Genomic DNA, 17552 nt, shown 5'->3' on the forward strand with positions numbered 1-17552 from the left:
ATGGTCGAGCACTGTCCTGGTCACGTCCTTGCGACTGCTGAGGAATGGGAAAGGATGGTTAGTTTTGGACACCTATGAAAAATGTAGACAACTCTACGATCTCTCAGGCCTAGGTGTCACGGGAATTTGGGTGTTGTTAGTGGAAGGGTAAACTCCAAAGGATACGCTTGGTTAACGTTTTGGCACACCATTGTTAGACCGCTTCGAATCAGTTGTCTGTCCAATTCATCCTCGTCATCTTGTTGGCATTTGGTTGAATTACTAGATTCTTCGGTTGATAATCTGAAATATAAAAGAATATTAACATCGTACGTCAAATAAGCTACACATTAGTGATACGCTCGCCACAGTGACATATTTTTAAAATATTATTTATGTCGTGCGATACATTTACCTGAATCCTGCTGAAATAAAATGTTAATTGGCAGTACATTGAACCACAAATACTACAAAACACAAGGAAAAGAGCATCAAACTTTGATCTTGGAATATTTAAAATTACGGTAAATATCAAGATCAAAATTTGATTTGGTAGATCTTACACCGCAACGCACCATTCTAAGGTAATCTACCCACGTCACGGGGTAAATGGACAATCGGTTCAAATTTCACCAAAATTTCATATATTTTTTTGCAAACCTCAGAATCATCAGCCGTTATACCTATCGTAAGATAGTTGAAGTAAAAAGTTATAAAAAAATATTTTATATCAATAAAATATAATTTACATCCTCGTTTTTTACACTATTGGGCAATTCTCGCTGAGACCGGCCCACTATTTACACCTTGTCTTCAAAAATGTTTAAGGTGCCGATTTTCTGAAAGCCCTCGCTAAAAAAGTAAGAAAAATACATTTGTTTACTCAAATTGATGGACCCCCCGTTAGTTAGAACCACAACAATTTTTGCAGACCCCTCGATTTTGGTCAAATGGTGGCTCACTTAAACCGTTGAAACTCAAAAGTTTCTCCAAAAACCACCTCAAAACGAATTGTTGTTGAAAAGAGGAAAGATAGAGCTACTATTTACAATAATAAAAAGTTGGGTCGGCCATATTGATTTCGGCCGCCATCTTGGATTTTTATACCAAAACAGTTTTTTCACCATGAGGGCAACCACCGATTTTCAAAATTTTTGCATCAATTGAAAGCTAAGGCATTTATACATAACATATCAAAAAATTAGAGATGTCTTTTTTTCCTATCAAAAGTTATCTGCAGGTTCGTAAATTAAGCCACGTTTTCTCCATACATTTCCACGCGCACCGGCAACGACATGCAACAGCATCCGAGTTTACGCCTGCATGTATACACAAAGGCGCGTGCCGCAAAATTTGGCCAAATCGGAGGTTCGTTTCCGTTTTTGACTGTTTCTCAATGATTACTTTCATAACTTTTATAGTGTTTTGAAAAGCTTAAACCTTCAGCTTTCCATTAGTGGAGTCAGAATTTAAATTCGTGTTCGTAAACACTGCGAAAAACGTTGCATTTATGTAAACGGCCACCACTGGGCCCAGTGCGCAAAAGTGGCATGATTTACAAAACGGAAGATAACTTTTGAAAGAAGAAAAAGACATCGCTAATTTTTTGAGATGTTATGTATAAATGTCTCAGCTTTCAATTGATGCAAAGATTTTGATAATCGGTGGTTGCCGTCATGGTGAAAAAAATGTTTAGGTATAAAAATCCAAGATGGCGGCCAAAATCAATATGGCCGACCCAACTTTTTATTATCGTTAATAGTAGCTCTAACTTTCCTCTTTTCAACAACAATTCGTTTTGAGGTGGTTTTTGGAGAAACTTTCGGGTTATAACGGTTTAAATGAGCCACCATTTGACCAAAATCGAGGGGTCTGCAAAAATTGTTGTGGCTCTAACTAACGGGGGGTCCACCAATTTGAGTAAACAAATGTATTTTTCTTACTTTTTTAGCGAGGGCTTTCAGAAAATCGGCACCCTCAACATTTTTGAAGATAAGGTGTAAATAGTGGGCCGGTCTCAGCGAGAATTACCCTATTTTTTAAATAATTATTTAAGTATGTTTCAAAGTTTGTATTAAAAGTTTGAAAACAACAAAATAAAGGTATCGTATGAAATTTGATAGTTTGTATTGACGGTTTTCCCCCTTATCGAACGCGACGATTTGAATCCGTCGCGGATGAAACCGTCGCCAGAGTCGTCGCAGCCAATCAGCAGGCAGGAGTCTTACGTTTCTCCGATCTCACTAACACAAACAGCAGCAGAGGTGGTGCTTGATTCGTTGCGATGATTCAGAAATGACGACTCGAAGTTGACAGCGCGTTTTGTTATGAAAGCAACATACAATATTTAAAAACATAGAAACAATAAGCTGTTATATAACTTTTAACGAGATGTTCATTTTACTCCATCGATTGTCAATTTTACCCCACCAATTTTTTTCACGCTATTTTGATGCACGATTTGGTGAAGAAAATAATCAAAGAAAACAATATTTTTTAAATGCAACCCCTTACAAGATTTCTAGAGTATATCATAACCTTCCATGTTACTCGGAAAAGCAGATGGATTTTGCCGCATGTCCGCGGGAAACGACCAAAATGCTTAGGCTGTCCACTTTACCCCCACCACCCCTATCGTGTATGCTTCTTACATACATATTTTTTATGCATGCATAAAAACTTACAAATTATAAGGAAATCATTATAACAATTCGTTGCATAAATAACTATTGTAAAATCTTAAAAAAACGTAGCTGCCAAACTCCCCTCCAGTGATGGAATTACTCTCATCATGAAGCAATTCGCGAGTGTAAAGCCAACACAAGGCTTCCTCACGATTCCGAGAGTAAAAAGTGTAGCAGCTTCGCGAATCACATTCGCCTTGACGGAGGTTCTGAGAGAATTGCGCTGTGCGTGAAAACATTTTTTTTACCATGGGAAAGGATAGGAGCTGCGTTTTCAAATGCTTCTAAAATATTTTAGGGGCTTCAGATTGAAAAAAAAATGTTAATGTTGTGCAATATACTTTCAATTAGCCACACTATAACTGGTTTTAGACAAAAACTTTTGCATTTGCAAAAACTTGCCAGCTTCGTTTACTCACGAATAAAGAAGTGCGAGTATTCTCGGGTCCCTGTTGTTCACGAGTAGGTTTGTTTTGGTTTGTGTCTGCTCAGCTGCAATCTTCATCATGTTCCATCTCCGCTCCCCTCCTCCTCCCGTAAGCCGAATCTATTTCTAGTGGATTACTAATTAACGAAGAAATTTTACGACGAAATTATCACAGAATGGTCTTGGTCTTGGTTTTTTTGGTATGCTTATGAAAAAATCAATTTGGAATCGCCGGCCGTGTATGGGAAACTGAAAAAAATTCGCTCCACTATATATGTATTTTTTCCGTTTCTGAATCCGAAAAGAGGTCACCCTGCACAAGCCATGCATTAGACGCCGCCTTATCGATAAGCGCTGTGGTTTCATCATACTTCGACTCAGAGTACATGATGTGTTTTTTTTTACTGGACAACAGCTGAATTAATCTATTGTTAAGTTGTTAACCATAATGTTCTGTGCTAAATCACCACTGCTGAATAGGAGTCGAAGTCTGATCATTATTGAACCACGGGAAGTTTTGATTTGAGCGCTGCAATTCATTATCTCTAAGATGGCACAGATAGGAAGGCATGCGGCTGGCAATCGAGTCTCGAGTTCGAATCTTGAATTGGGTAAATGTATGTGTAATTATTATTTCACAATAATTATTCACAGCGCAGCATAAGTGTCAATCATAAACTCTCGTGGAAATTGATAAAAATGCATTTTATTCATTTTTAATCATTATTGTCAAAGCTGAATAACAGCTTTACTATATAGTTGTAGATCGATTTAACAATAAGCAGTTCAGTTGGTACACAACACTATGCTTTATAGTTTCTCCAAATTTGTTTCAACAAAACCCGAAAAAATGTTGTGTCTGAAAATTATCCAAATGTTTTAATTGATTCGTCGTAAAGGTGCTTACAAAATGAGTGATTTTTATTTGGGTACTTCACGTACAGTGCGATACATTTCGAAAAGGATCCAGCTTTATACGAAATATGCACGCAGCTGCTGGATATGGGAGGCACATAGTGCCTGGATGACTCTCTCGATGAACTACTTTGGGTGGCAGTTGGAAACCGCAATTAATACTGCTTGTTCAAGCGGCTCGAGGTCAGTCTTGGCCCACTTTACCACCCCAAAGCTGTTGATCGACAGGGGCACAGCAAACGTGTTGATCGTCTTCACCTTGTTGCCGGCTGACAGAATGCTTCTCAGAACACAATATGCAAGAACTTGTCCTGCAGCTCCTGTTACCGTTTTTGGTACGGCCTTCTAGTCAGCGAGGAGCAGAACTAAGCCCTCCCTCAGTCGATGGTATATAGCTGTATATAGCAACGGCAGCCTCTTTGAGTCAATGAGTCCCCGGATCATTTGAAGTTATTTCGAGTTTTTCAGACCTTGCGAATCACTAAAGATTGGATGTGAGATTAGAAAGAATTTAATTACTCACTACTAGATGAACCGTTACAGCGAGAAAAGCGTAGGTGGGTGGCAGAAGATGATAGGTTGAACGTGGTACGCTTTGCTGAAATAATAATAGCGACGGTGGCTTGAAGACTGTTGAAGAAGATGGGCAGCGAAGGTGGTTGATATAGCACAGATGGTTTCAGCGAGGTACGCCGCGCGTCCCTTACCGCGTTAATGCAGGGCTCTGGCGCGGCGGACCTATTTTCCCGTGCAACTTGTGGGATCAAACATGAAAAATTCTATCAATAAAAATTAAAACTAGGGAGCAAGTGGACGTGGCGAGACAAACCCCTTCGCAAGAAGTGGGTTGGCGAGGTCTCCGTTAAGAAGAAGCGAGGAGGTAGGAGCGGGAAGCTGCGCACGCAGCTCCAGCGTGAGAGCTCTGATTCGTTCCCCTAGCTTGCCAGGGAAGATAGTGGCGGAACGCGGTTTATGAGGGCCATCAACCAAACACAAGGAGGGCTGTCTGCAATGGGGGTGGCTGAGCTGTGCAGCAGCTTGCATCCAAGAAGTTCAACATAAGCAAGAACCTTGAAACGGTTGCGACTTCATAAGTCGATAGACGATGCCAAGCAGGATCACGAGAGACTCGTGAAAACTGCAGTAGCGGTAGAACCGGCGAAAGCAAAGGTTACGAAGTCTACCCCGACGGAGGCCTTCGCTTTCGCAGGAAGCCCAAAAGTTGTGGTAGATGCGACTGCTTTTGATAAGCGCTCGCAGAAGTGGGTGAGGTACTGAGGCAGCCGTCAGGTGAGGAGCTGTCTAGCGGTACCCGCAATGCTAGGCGGATACTAACCCCGAAAATCGGCAGTAATGTCGTAATGTTGGACCCCTGCCAAGCGTTCCGAAAAGCTGGAAAAGGTGGGCCCGTCTCGGATGGAAGGGAACAGGGGGTTGCGACCGTTGTTAGGCCCTCAACAGCCACAGAGTAGGGCGAACCAAAGGGGAGGACCCCCCCCCCCCCTTGGACTAAAGTTAATCGTAAGAGGAAGAAGAAAAAACCGCTTGTTGAGGAAGCTAGGGACGCCAAACCAAGAAGGTGTAAGAGGGTAAGTGCCAAGCGCAAGAAAGGCGACGCGCTCGTCATCAAGACCGAACAGTCTAAGTACTCGCATGTCTTGAAGGTGATGCAAAGCGATGCCAAGCTCGTGGATCCGGGAGCCGACGTGCGCAGTATTAGGCGTACACTCGTACGTGTGAAATGATCCTAGAGCTCAAGCGCGACAAGGAGCGAAAGGGTGCCGCCTACAAAAATCTGGTGGATTTGGTCCTTGGCGAAGGGGTCGAGGTTAGGGCTCTTACAGTAGTGACGATTCTGAAGATGAAAAACCTAGGCGAGATCGCCGAAGCGGAAGAGCTCGCCACCACACTGTGGCAACAGCACGAGGAACAGGTGGCCACCGTAGCCGTTCTGCTACAAAAGGAACCGGGAGGGATACAGCTAGGTGTAGCCTTGGTACAGTTACCTGTGGCGGACGTAAATAAGTCCGTTAAAGTAAGGAAGCTGAAGGTGGGCTGGTCAGTATGCTAACATATCTTTCATGAGCCGACGGAGGTTTGCTTCAGGTGTCTGCAACCAGGACACAAGTCATGGGACTGCAAAGTCCCTGACAGGAGCAAGCTATGCAGGCGATACGGCACCGCAGGCCATAAGGCACAAGGCTGCGCGAGTCCACCCATATGTTTGAATTGTTTTGGGAAATTCGTGAACAACAGCGCCGTGAAGTAGCTGAACCTCATCATCTGCATCATAGCGAACCCATACCGAGTACCCGCCGGCAACGGCAATTGGATAACGGATGGGTTCAGAAAAATGGCTGCGGTATGGACAACGGGTAAATACCCCATTCAGGAGTTGGTGTCTTCTACCTATGAGGGCTTCGTGGTCGCCAAAATAAACGGGGTCTTCTTTTGTACATTCTTCTGCACATCCGCGGTGGTTGATCGAGCAGTTCACGCAGATGCTGGACTGTATCGCTAGTGACTCCAATGACTGGACCTTTGAATAGGTGAAGTCGGTCGTTGACATTGGCCATCCTAGATGTCGACTTGGCTAATGTAGGCGTAACTACTGCAAGGCACCCCCTAGAATTTGAAAGCATTACTATGAAATATGGGATGATGAATGAAGAATGGATGAACTAATGAATATTTAAACACGAAAGTTGTTGTTTTTCGGATAACCAGCCGAAATGGTATGTTAGACATACGTAATGACTGAAGTTCATAGGCACAATATGTGTTGAAAAATGGACAAATTGAGTGGAAAAGTTGCGAAAAAATCCACGTAGTTCTGGTGGGGGTCTCCCCAGGTTCAGACAGGGCGCGTAACGAACTCCGCCACAGAACAAGTAACAATTCTGTGAAGTAGAAAGCCAACCTGAATCCAACGCCCACCTCACCCCACGCTCTTTCCTCGCAATTCACCATCTCCTTCGGCCCTTTAGATGTGCCGAGCACGATCTGAGGATGAGCGAAACGATCGGTGGGTTGTTCGCCGCTGCCAAAATTGCGCTGAAGACCGAGATAAGGGCAAGTGAAAAGGCCTGCTTTGAGGGTCTCTATCAAAGTGCAAATGAGAATCCGTGAGGTGATGCCTACATGATCGTGATGGCCAAGTCGAGAGATGTAATGGCTCTTATAGAGCAATCTTCAGAGATGCTATAAGGGATCATCGGGGGCTTTTTTCGCGTCATGATCCTAGTCCTTGGTCTCCCTTCGTAGGACAACCGGGGACTGGGGCTTGCGATGAGGAGTGGGCCACTGATATGGAACTTGCTGGGAATAGCAAAGTAAGGCCCCAGGTCTGGACGGAGTTCTGTTCTATTGCCAAAGGCGAGGAAACCACCCGGAGACACGTCGGCATATATAGACCAATATGCTTGATCGGGGCGGAAGATGCTCGAAAAGATCATCCTCAATAAAATGTTGAGGCACACCGAGATATAAATGGTCTCTCGAACAACCAGTTCGGCTTCCGGAAGGGGAGGTTGACCGTAAATGCTATCCTTTCGGTTACAGAAACCGCTGAGATAGTGCTTCGGCGTAAGAGGAAGGGGATTTGCTACTGTGCAGAAGCGACTCTGGATGTATTGCCAGTTGGCCGGCTATTGCCGATGCGCTCCTTCGTCTGGGGATACCCGGGTACCTGTACAAAATTCTCGGAAGTTACTTCCAGAATCGAGTACTAGTTTATGACACGGAGATGGGTCGGAAGTGCTTTCACATAACCTCAGCAAGGTTCCACACTGTGTCCGGTGTTATGAAATGTCGAGGTGTTGAGTTCCCGGTGAGAGTCAAGATCGTCGGCTTGGCTGACGACATTACGCTGGAAGTCCACGGCGAATCGATCGAAGAAGTGGAATTGACTGCTGGCTGCCCACTCGATCGCGGTTGTGGAGGAGTGGATGAGAACTGGGGTTGGCTCACCACAAAACTGAGGTGGTGGTTGTGAACAACCGAAAGTCGGAGCAGCAAGCGGTGATCAGTGCAGGCGATTGCACAATCACTTCGAAGTGCTCCGTCCAACACTTAAGGAGGAAAATCAATGATGAGCTTTTACGCTGATAAATGACTGAAAATGATTGCACCAAAAATTCATTACCATATTATTTTGTCCAAAGAACTACCCCAGTTTCCTGTTTTCAAAAGTTTCAGAAATTTCTTCAGAGACTTTTTAGGGTGTGTTTTTACCAGTCCTGTCATAAATTGTTCTAAACATATTTTTCAGAATTTCGTAGAGATGTTTTCAGTAGCATCAAACAAGTTCCTTGTAAATTCGTCCAGTGATGTGTCTAGTAGTTATATAGGCCTAGCAAATATTTTTTTACTTCTTTGTGTTACTGGTTCGTGGCGAGTAATCTTAATGCCGACAAAAAAAGGAGATTTGCTTTGTGAACGATGGGCGTTTGTTGTCCAGCTTAGGAGCGGTTCCCGACAGTCTATACTGCCGATTTTCCGAGCATTTTTAAAGAAAAAGAAAAATGTTCATCATGTTTCTTCGGAAATCTGAGCAGGTGATGTCAGGTCCAGTGAGCCAGCCATTATAAGTATAAAACACGGCAAGTCAACGAAAGAATATGATTTGGTGCCGAAAACTGTTTCCGAATATGTTTTAATTTAACCAACTTGAAACTGTGTCACATGTTTGCACATATTATCAACCACACGCTCATTTTTTTGCAATTTGCAGTTTAAGTTGCTAAATTTGGCCTATGTCGTACATATCGCAATGTCAAGAAAATCGTAGTATTACCTATTATTTTTTCAGCCAACAAATGACATATTCACTGCTGGAAAAAAATCATGCAATCGTAATCATCATCGCACGTGCGTTTAATGTTCATTATTAAGATTTGAGAGACTACACACACTGGTTAACATAAATAGGTAAGAAATTATAATTCTTCAGTAATACATTTTAGTAATAAAGATATGAATTATGAGTTTAAAAAGCATATAGTGCAAACTCATCGGGTACTGTATAAAGTGCAGCAACCTATAGACTGCTATAGGTTGTTGATTGCTGTTTTTCTAACCACCAACGCTCTACGCATTGCTTAAAAAAACATCTTCAAACTCAACGGTTTTTTTTCTCTTGTCCAGTTCCAAGAACTCAACATGTGTGTCAATCGACTTTTGCTGCATTCTTCGGTGAAAATGTTTCACTTTATCGCAAACACAAACACACCCCCGTCTGGATGCATTCTTGCAGTTTCACATTCCACATCTTTCTCTATTTTTACCCTCGAAAAAAATCCAACAAAAATTCCATCCCTGCTACCTGCTAGCTGACTCCCGCCCTCGGCTCGCTCACAGAAATAGGTGCCGTTCAGTTCTAGTTCAACTCTTGTTACCTATACGTAGTTCGTACCCATCGATCGTGTCTACCTCCGCGATGGAAGTAGTCGAGTGGATCAGTGCCATTCTGGTAACGATCGTCATCAAAATATCTTGGACCTTACGGCAAACGATGGAGTCGATGGAGCAGGTGAACACCCATCCCTCGATGGCACCGGACGACTCGCTCTACTACACGGCGTACATCGAGGTCGAGGACTTTTCCGAGGAGGCGAACGAGAACGAAAATAATTCAAACCTGGAACGATCGCAACGGTCGCTTGGTGGTTCGCCCAAGGAAGCGGTGAAAACTATTGCAACTTCCACGCCGCGAGCGAAAAACGGAACCGCAGTGCAAATGATTGTCTCGCCGGGGTTTTCCGATATTGAGGAAGCTCCAAAGGACACCTCACCGGATAAGGAACGCTGCGAGGGCGAGCTGGTTGAACGGTTTTGCATGATGAAAATGCCAACCGAGGAAGATGCCGAAGCGATCCGGACTACTTTCGCTCGGGGGAAGATTTCGCCGGAAACGGAGATTAAGTATCGGAAGTTTCTGCAGTCTTCACCGTCGGCAGGAAGAAGTAAGACCTCCAAGGGTACACTGCGAAAGAATATAAGACTGTGATACTAGTATTGGTAGCTTAGAGGTAAGAATAGACTAGGAATCAACTCTTCCATTAGTTTATAGTGAGCCTGAGTTTAAGTAAAGATCCCATTTGTTATAGTAATACGGCCTTTCATTGTTTGACCAAATGTTGAAGAACTGCGATTTGTCAGTTAGATAGATGCATAATTGATCGGACAAATGCCGATTTTCATACAAAATGTTTCAGACGCTGTAAGTATGGTTAATTGCTTTGATGGGTTGAGGTCAATTTTTGACACGGAGCACCAATATATTAAAATATGCAAAAGTTTGTCTGATCAATTGCGCACCACAGTGTAAATATGTTCGAAACGATCTTTCAATAGAGATAAAAAAAAAACGAATGTAATAGCATGCTAGAAAAGCTGCAGCTTGCAAATCTTTCTTCAATAAAGTATGAAATTGATAATTATTTCTGGTATATAAATTTGTGGATAACTAGTTCTCAAATAATACAAAGTGGATTTCTACACTGTCTTGTGAGAAAAAAAAAAACATTCAAACTCTATACGGTCACAAATATAGAAGCAGTATTAATAGAGACACCGGCGTATGTCTGGTACATTTCTCTAAAGAGCAAAACAAGAATGACTGGTTTCAGCGAGTTCATGTACACGTGATAACAATTTAAATCGAATCAATATAAGATTAGATCAATTACGTTTAGATAGAACGTAGGAATATGAAAGCCTGAGATACAAAGCCTCACATTAGCTACAATTGCAAGCAACAAACTATTTTGCTGTATAAGAGTTTAGGAAAGATTTCCTCCGAAAGCGTTTACTCGAGATGCTGTTATGAATTAGGCTGCTTCATTTGTTAGCAGTGAATCACCATAGTACAGCTACTGTTGGAAAATTAATAAAAATCTACCTTAGTTTTTTTACCTCATTTACATAGAGTAAGATATGCTTACCTAACAACTTCAGCACTGCTCATTATGGTTCTGCTATTTTTTTTCTCGTTTTTACTCCAGCAGCTGTTTCTTAGGCTGATAAAATAATTACTTCCAATAACTTCAACAATAGTAATTTTATGCATGATTCGTTGATAATAAAGATGAAACACACATAAAAATGTACAGCTTTTGATTGCATGCACAAAAATAGCTGAAAAAATAGCATTAGAGTAAAGTGGGGCAAAAGTTCGAGTGGGGCAAGAGTTGCTTTTGAAGTTTTTGAGCTCAATTCAAATTATTTCTTTCGGGTGTCAAGGTTGCTCGAACCCTTTTTGAAAAAGAGTCTTTCACTTCAAAAATTATGAAAATTGATCAATATTTCGAGAAGTTGTGACAAAATGTTGGTTTTTGATCAAAAAATTGTAACATGCGATGGCTCTTCCAACGCATGGAATGAAATTTTAATGAAATCGAATTCGATATTTTATTTTGGGGCGTAACTAGGTATATTTTGAAGATTCTCTAGCATGTATAACTTTTTGCAAAAAAGATTTGGAAATCGTATTTTACACATAGTGGGGCAAAAGTTCGAATTGTGGGGCAAAAGTTCGAGTCATGTGGCAACTTCAGGTAGAAACCTAAAATTCTGCAAAATGTGCATATTATCTCTAAGAGTGATGGAATTAGTGAGAAAATTCGATTAAAGTTGAAAAAAAAATGTTGTTTTATCTGAATTTGGCGGAAAACTACTAATTTTTGGTGTAGTAAATTTAACCCTGATTTGGGTAAAATCCAAATCGAATTTTAAAGTGTATTCCAGATCTAACATCAAATATTAAGTGGTTTCAGGTATTCCTATTACCAAAGTGTCAAAATAGTGTGCTACGGTTAGCGAAATTCCACAAACACTAGATTCGAACTTTTGCCCCAGTGGTGGGGCAAGAGTTCAAATAAAACACACTCATACAAAAAGTGTTGCAACTCAAAATTGAAAAGACATTTGGCGTAACTTTGTTTAGCAAACTTTTAGCTCATGGATGGTAGAATCACCACACGGTATTTATTTATTTTTATCTGTTTCGATTTTTTGAAATAGGTTGAATTATCAACTAAGGTCGAACTTTTGCCCCACCTTACTCTATGTGTAGTAAATACCATACAAATTTCATCAAAATCGGTTTAGTATTGGCGCAGGTATTATGATTTTGGAAACTTTGGGCACCCATTTTAAAAATTATTTTTACTCATCAAAACGTCTGAAAATTTGAGTTCTCCAAGTAATGCATAAGAAGTAATGAAATCATCAAAATCGGTTCAGTACTTTTTTTACCAAAACGTTTTTTTAATTTTGGACACTTCTTAACATTTAAAATCAGATTAAAATTGTTGTGTTAAATTGTTTTCAGTGATTATTTCAGCCATTTTGATTGAATACTCTCAAAGTTAGAGCACTTTGAACTTCACTATACAAAAAAAAAACATATCTGGTTATTGTGACATAGTGCTTCATATATATCTATAACTTATTAACGGTTAGATCAAATTGAGTGAATACCCAATAAAAATGGTTTTTGAGAGTATATATAAGAGTGAGTGATTGGTGAACCACAGTCATTTATCGAATCAAATAAGCATCCTTTTGTGGAATTCTATCTGGAATTTCTACACTGAGGATACTGCAACTCCGAAAATCATACGAATCAACTATGATTTTTTGCCAGAAGAATTTCTTGCGAAAATCATAGTTACGAACTTTGATTTTGGATTCAAAGCACCAACTATTATTGCCATACTGTTACTGCATAAGTTTCATAACACTCACGTATGAAAACCATACCGATAACGTGTAAAATCTGAAATAATTTCGTATGACTATCATACATATTTTTATGAAATATTTTGCACAAATTTAAAAAAAAATCGCAACCTGCAATCGAACCAGGAACGTCAAGGTTGGCAAGTGCGTGCTTTACTCATTCGCCCATCGACGCTTCGGAAGTTGAAGTGGTTAGAAGCCAATAAAAGGTTTTGTTGTTTTTTAAAAATGGTGTTTCATAGCACATCTTATGATTTTCATACGATGCTTCTTATGAGATTTTTCATACGGCAAGTCTTATGGATTTCGCTTTTCAATGTATGAAAAGCATACGAGAACTATGAAATGATGAAAAAAAATAAAAATTACTGATTCATAAGATGCAAACTATGAAAAGCATACGAACAGTATCCTCAGTGTACCAATTACAAATTTCTGCATTTCTGAAGAACTCTTCAAGGAAATTATGGGAGAATTCTTCCGAAGCTTTCTTCTGGAACTTATCTAAGGGTTCCATAAGCAATTTCTTCAGGTATTAAAATGATTATTTCTCCGGCAATTCGTTGAGAAACCATGTAGGGTATCGCGCCACTTGGGCGGTGGCTTCTATATTCGTCTGTTTTCCACTATAACTCAGTCAATTTTGAACCAATTGACTTGAATTGTTGTACACGGGTAGATACTATACCTATCTCACCACATTCCAAAAGTTGTGTCAATTGGTTCAAATTTGACTGAGTTATAGTGGAAAACAGACGAATATAGAAGCCACCGCCCAAGTGGCGCGATTCCCTAAGTGATTTTTTTTAGGAAATGCCCTAAATGCCCTAATTGCCCTAAATAACACAGCGCAACATTTTTTTGTCTCAAGAACAAACTTATGTGTCTCTGACAGATTTTGGGCCGCTGAATCCGAATCCGGGCTCAGATTTGCTCCAGTATGTCACAATTTTAAGCTATATTTCAATAAATAGGGTAAAATATGCTATTTTGGGCTTTTTTACTGCAAGCCATTAAGCATAGAAATATATTTTTCAAGCAATCAAAGGATAAATTGGTCAATTCTTCTTCTTCTTCTTTATGGCTCTACGTCCCCGCTGGGACTTGGCCTGCCTCGCTTCAACTTAGTGTTCTTTGAGCACTTCCACAGTTATTAATTGAAGGGTTCCTTTGCCTGCCATTGCATGAATTTGTATATTGGGAAGCAAGTACAATGATACACTATGCCTAGAGAGTCGAGAAAATTTTCCCGACTGGAACGGGAATCGAACCCGCCGTTTCCGGATTGGCTAACTGAAGACCCTAAATTCATCAATTAAAATCTAAATTAACGGTTTATGCAAAATATTTCGTTTTACCATTTCAAATTTGATAGTTTAAGGACTTTATGTCAGTAAGTAAACTTGCATGCAACTTTTGGAGGGTGACTTGTATGGGAAATATCGTACCTAACATAAATCGCTTAAAATTATCAAATTCGATTTGGTAAAATGAAATATTTTGCCTGAGTCGTTAATTTAGATGTTAATTGACCAATTAATTCTTTGATTGGTTAAAAAAAAAATATTTCCATGCTTAATGGCTTGCAGTCAAAAAAGTCCAAAATCGCATATTTGGCCCTATAAATTGAGGTATAGCTCAAAATTGTGACGTGCTGGAGCAAATCTGAGCCCGGATTCGGATTCAGCGGCCCAAAATCTATCAAAAACACATAAGTTTGCTCCTGAGATAAACCAAAAGTTATTTTTTTACGCTGTGAATGCTTCCATGGATTCTGGGACTATTTTCTATAGCAATTCTTCGGGGAATTTATCCAGGAATTTTATCGAGAATTTATCCAGGAATTCTGCCAGAATTTCTTTAGGGAATTTTTTGGAAATTTATCTATGAATCCTTGGATTATTTTTTGATTAATTTGTAGAATAAATCTTCTAAGGATTCTCAAGAAATTCAATACTTGTTTTAAGTATTCATATGAGATTTTTACAACAATTCCGTGTTTACTTTTATTCAGTGATTCGTATAGAAATACTTTCGGAAATCTCCTTCAGGAATTAATCCAGGCATTTTTCGGTAATGCATGCAATGGAACCACCAGGATTCCCTTAGTATACTGTTGAAAAAGTTTCTCATCATGCAGCTCGTTGATGCTCATTTGAATAAATTTCCAAATAACAATAAAGAAGAATAACAACAAGCCAAAACAGTAGCTAGACAACTACTGTAGAATCTTTTAACAAAGGTGGTGAATTGAGACACGAAGCAAAGGGCTGAAAGTCTCTGAAATAAAGACAAATCAAAAAGACAAGGTGGGGAATTAATTATGGGCGACGAATGCTCATCCCGTATAGCTTAAGTTTGACTCATCGAGCGTTGTACGAATCAGCACAATCAAATTAGTTTCGTCAGAAAACCGTATTCTACAATTATCATTTCTTTTCACTGAATCGCATGTAACTTTAAAATCAATTGAATTTTCAATCAAGATTTTTCGCAGAGTTAACACTTGAATCGTCATAGATCGGAATTACAAATTACAATACATGATATAGTTCTATACGCCGAGTTTAGGAGTGATAATCCTCGGTAATTGGTGCACTTCAATTTGTGTTGTTTTTTGTACAGAGGGCAAATGAGGGCCCCCAGCCAGGTAGCAGGTAGTTCTTCTTCCCATGTCTTCAACAGAGTATGGTGATGTATTTCGTGCAGCTGCATACTTCTCTGATTGAAAAGTTCAACCGAGAGTTCATCCTTTCCAGCCCTTTCTGTTCCTCAACTCCTTGATTGCTTTCTTTACCTCATCTAGCATTGGGAGCTCCAATCTTGTGGGAGTGTCCAACCTTGTTCAGAGTCACTTTTGCCTGATCTGTACGTTGACGCGCTAACGTTCTCTCTATTGATCAAAGTCTCGAAATAATCTCCCGTATCAGTAAGTTACCATCACGATCAGTGCACTGCACATGACTGAATACGGCGTTGTTGGTCTCCGCACGTCATCTCCAGTTTGGTAAAATTTCTGCATATCATTGGGTTTCATAATGTTATGCGCCTCAGTAATGACACTCTCTTCTCACTGCTACTCATTTCTGCGGTGAATTCTTTTCTCGGATGCTCTCACTTCCTTGTACCACTCTTCATTCTGTGGGGTATCAGCTGGCTTCTAGCTACGTACTTCTCATCCATCACATCAAACTAACCATTTCTTCAATCCAGTTAGCCTAGTGGTTAAGGCAATCCAGTTAGCCTAGTGATTAAGCCTATGGATCGCCAATCCGGAGGCGGCGGGTTCGATTCCCGTTACGGTCGGGAAAATTTTGTCGACTCCCTGGGCATAGTGTAACATTGTACTTGCCTCACAATATAGAAATTCATGCAATGGCAGGCAAAGGAAGCCTTTCAATTAATAACTGTGGAAGTGCTCAAAGGAACACCACAGAGAACAGACATCCAGGCTAGAACAAATTTCATTCGGAAGGTTGTGTAAGGATTTGAATCTTTACTTGAGTAAGGTTGCAAACCAATACACGATGACAACACTAACGCCACCAAACACCATATTGCCACGGTCAGTGGTGAATTGAAACATTTCAAGTGGTGAATTAAATTAGTATGGGAAATTAACCGATTGCAGCGCCACGCTATTGCCACTTGTATTGCCGATTTCAAATGGCCGTTAAATTCCTTACACAGTTTCGGAAGTGGACTTGGATGTCTGTTCTCTGTGGGAACGCTAAGTTGAAGTGACGCAGGCCAAGTCCCAGTGGGGACGTAGAGCCATAGAGAAGAAGAAAAAGAACCAATCAACTTCCGTGTTGCTGTCGCGGTAACTGCTCCGTTGATAGAATCACACCGATATTTGATATAAGTGTTGGCAATAGGAGCCATTTCCAATCACGTCATCGCTGCTATGCTCACCACAACCGTCTGCAGCTCACGAATCAAAAGACTCTCTCGTACGGATTCATTTAGAGTCCTATCACAGAGAAACAGACGTCACACTCTACTCACTTCCCATCGATTGCTTTTTTAACGGTTGATTCAAATATTCGGTAGTTGGTCAATTGGCTAGCCGCGGCGCTGGCAACGTTTTACTCCTGTTTGACATTTGCTCACTACCGTCATCTAGTGGTGGCTTGTCCAAACATGGCATGATTAGCATTGGGCGATTACGATTTTGTGACGATGATTTTTAATATAATTGTTCTAAGTGTTACGTCTGTTTCTCTGGGGTCCTATAATTCCATGTACCGACTTTCCAATCGTTGTCCTTATTTCTTTGGCGGGTTGGTTGTCGTAAGGGACGTACCTCCTCAATCTAGCTGAAGTCAGACGAACAACACTGCCTAGGCTGCACTAGCCACTAAGCACTAAACTGTTAGCTGGCGGTCTTTGCCATCGACAGACTCGTGGAAGCACGAGGTATGAACTGACTGTATGTATGACTTGACCTAATGTTGGACGCTTCTTTCAGGTTGATAACTCATCAATTTGTGTTTTTGTACAATGTTTGAAAACTTCAACCTTCTTGGGGGACAGCTTATCATTCAAAAGCGTACGAATAATTTTGGCATGATTGTTTTAAAGCCAGGAATTTCATTTTGCAATGTTTAACATGTTGCATTTCATTTTTTTTTAATAATAGGGAAGACCTAGTGTATAACTTTTTAAATTGTGTAACTTTTCCTTCCGTGCTTAAAAAGCATCTCATTAAATTCACCAAACTCACCCCGCTACTCACTACAAATTCACCACGCCACTCACACTGTCTCATATAATCAAATGTCAAAGAAACATTTGTTGTTTAC

Source organism: Aedes albopictus, chromosome 3 (genome assembly GCF_035046485.1).
Source record: "Aedes albopictus strain Foshan chromosome 3, AalbF5, whole genome shotgun sequence".
Classification (NCBI taxonomy): domain Eukaryota; kingdom Metazoa; phylum Arthropoda; class Insecta; order Diptera; family Culicidae; genus Aedes; species Aedes albopictus.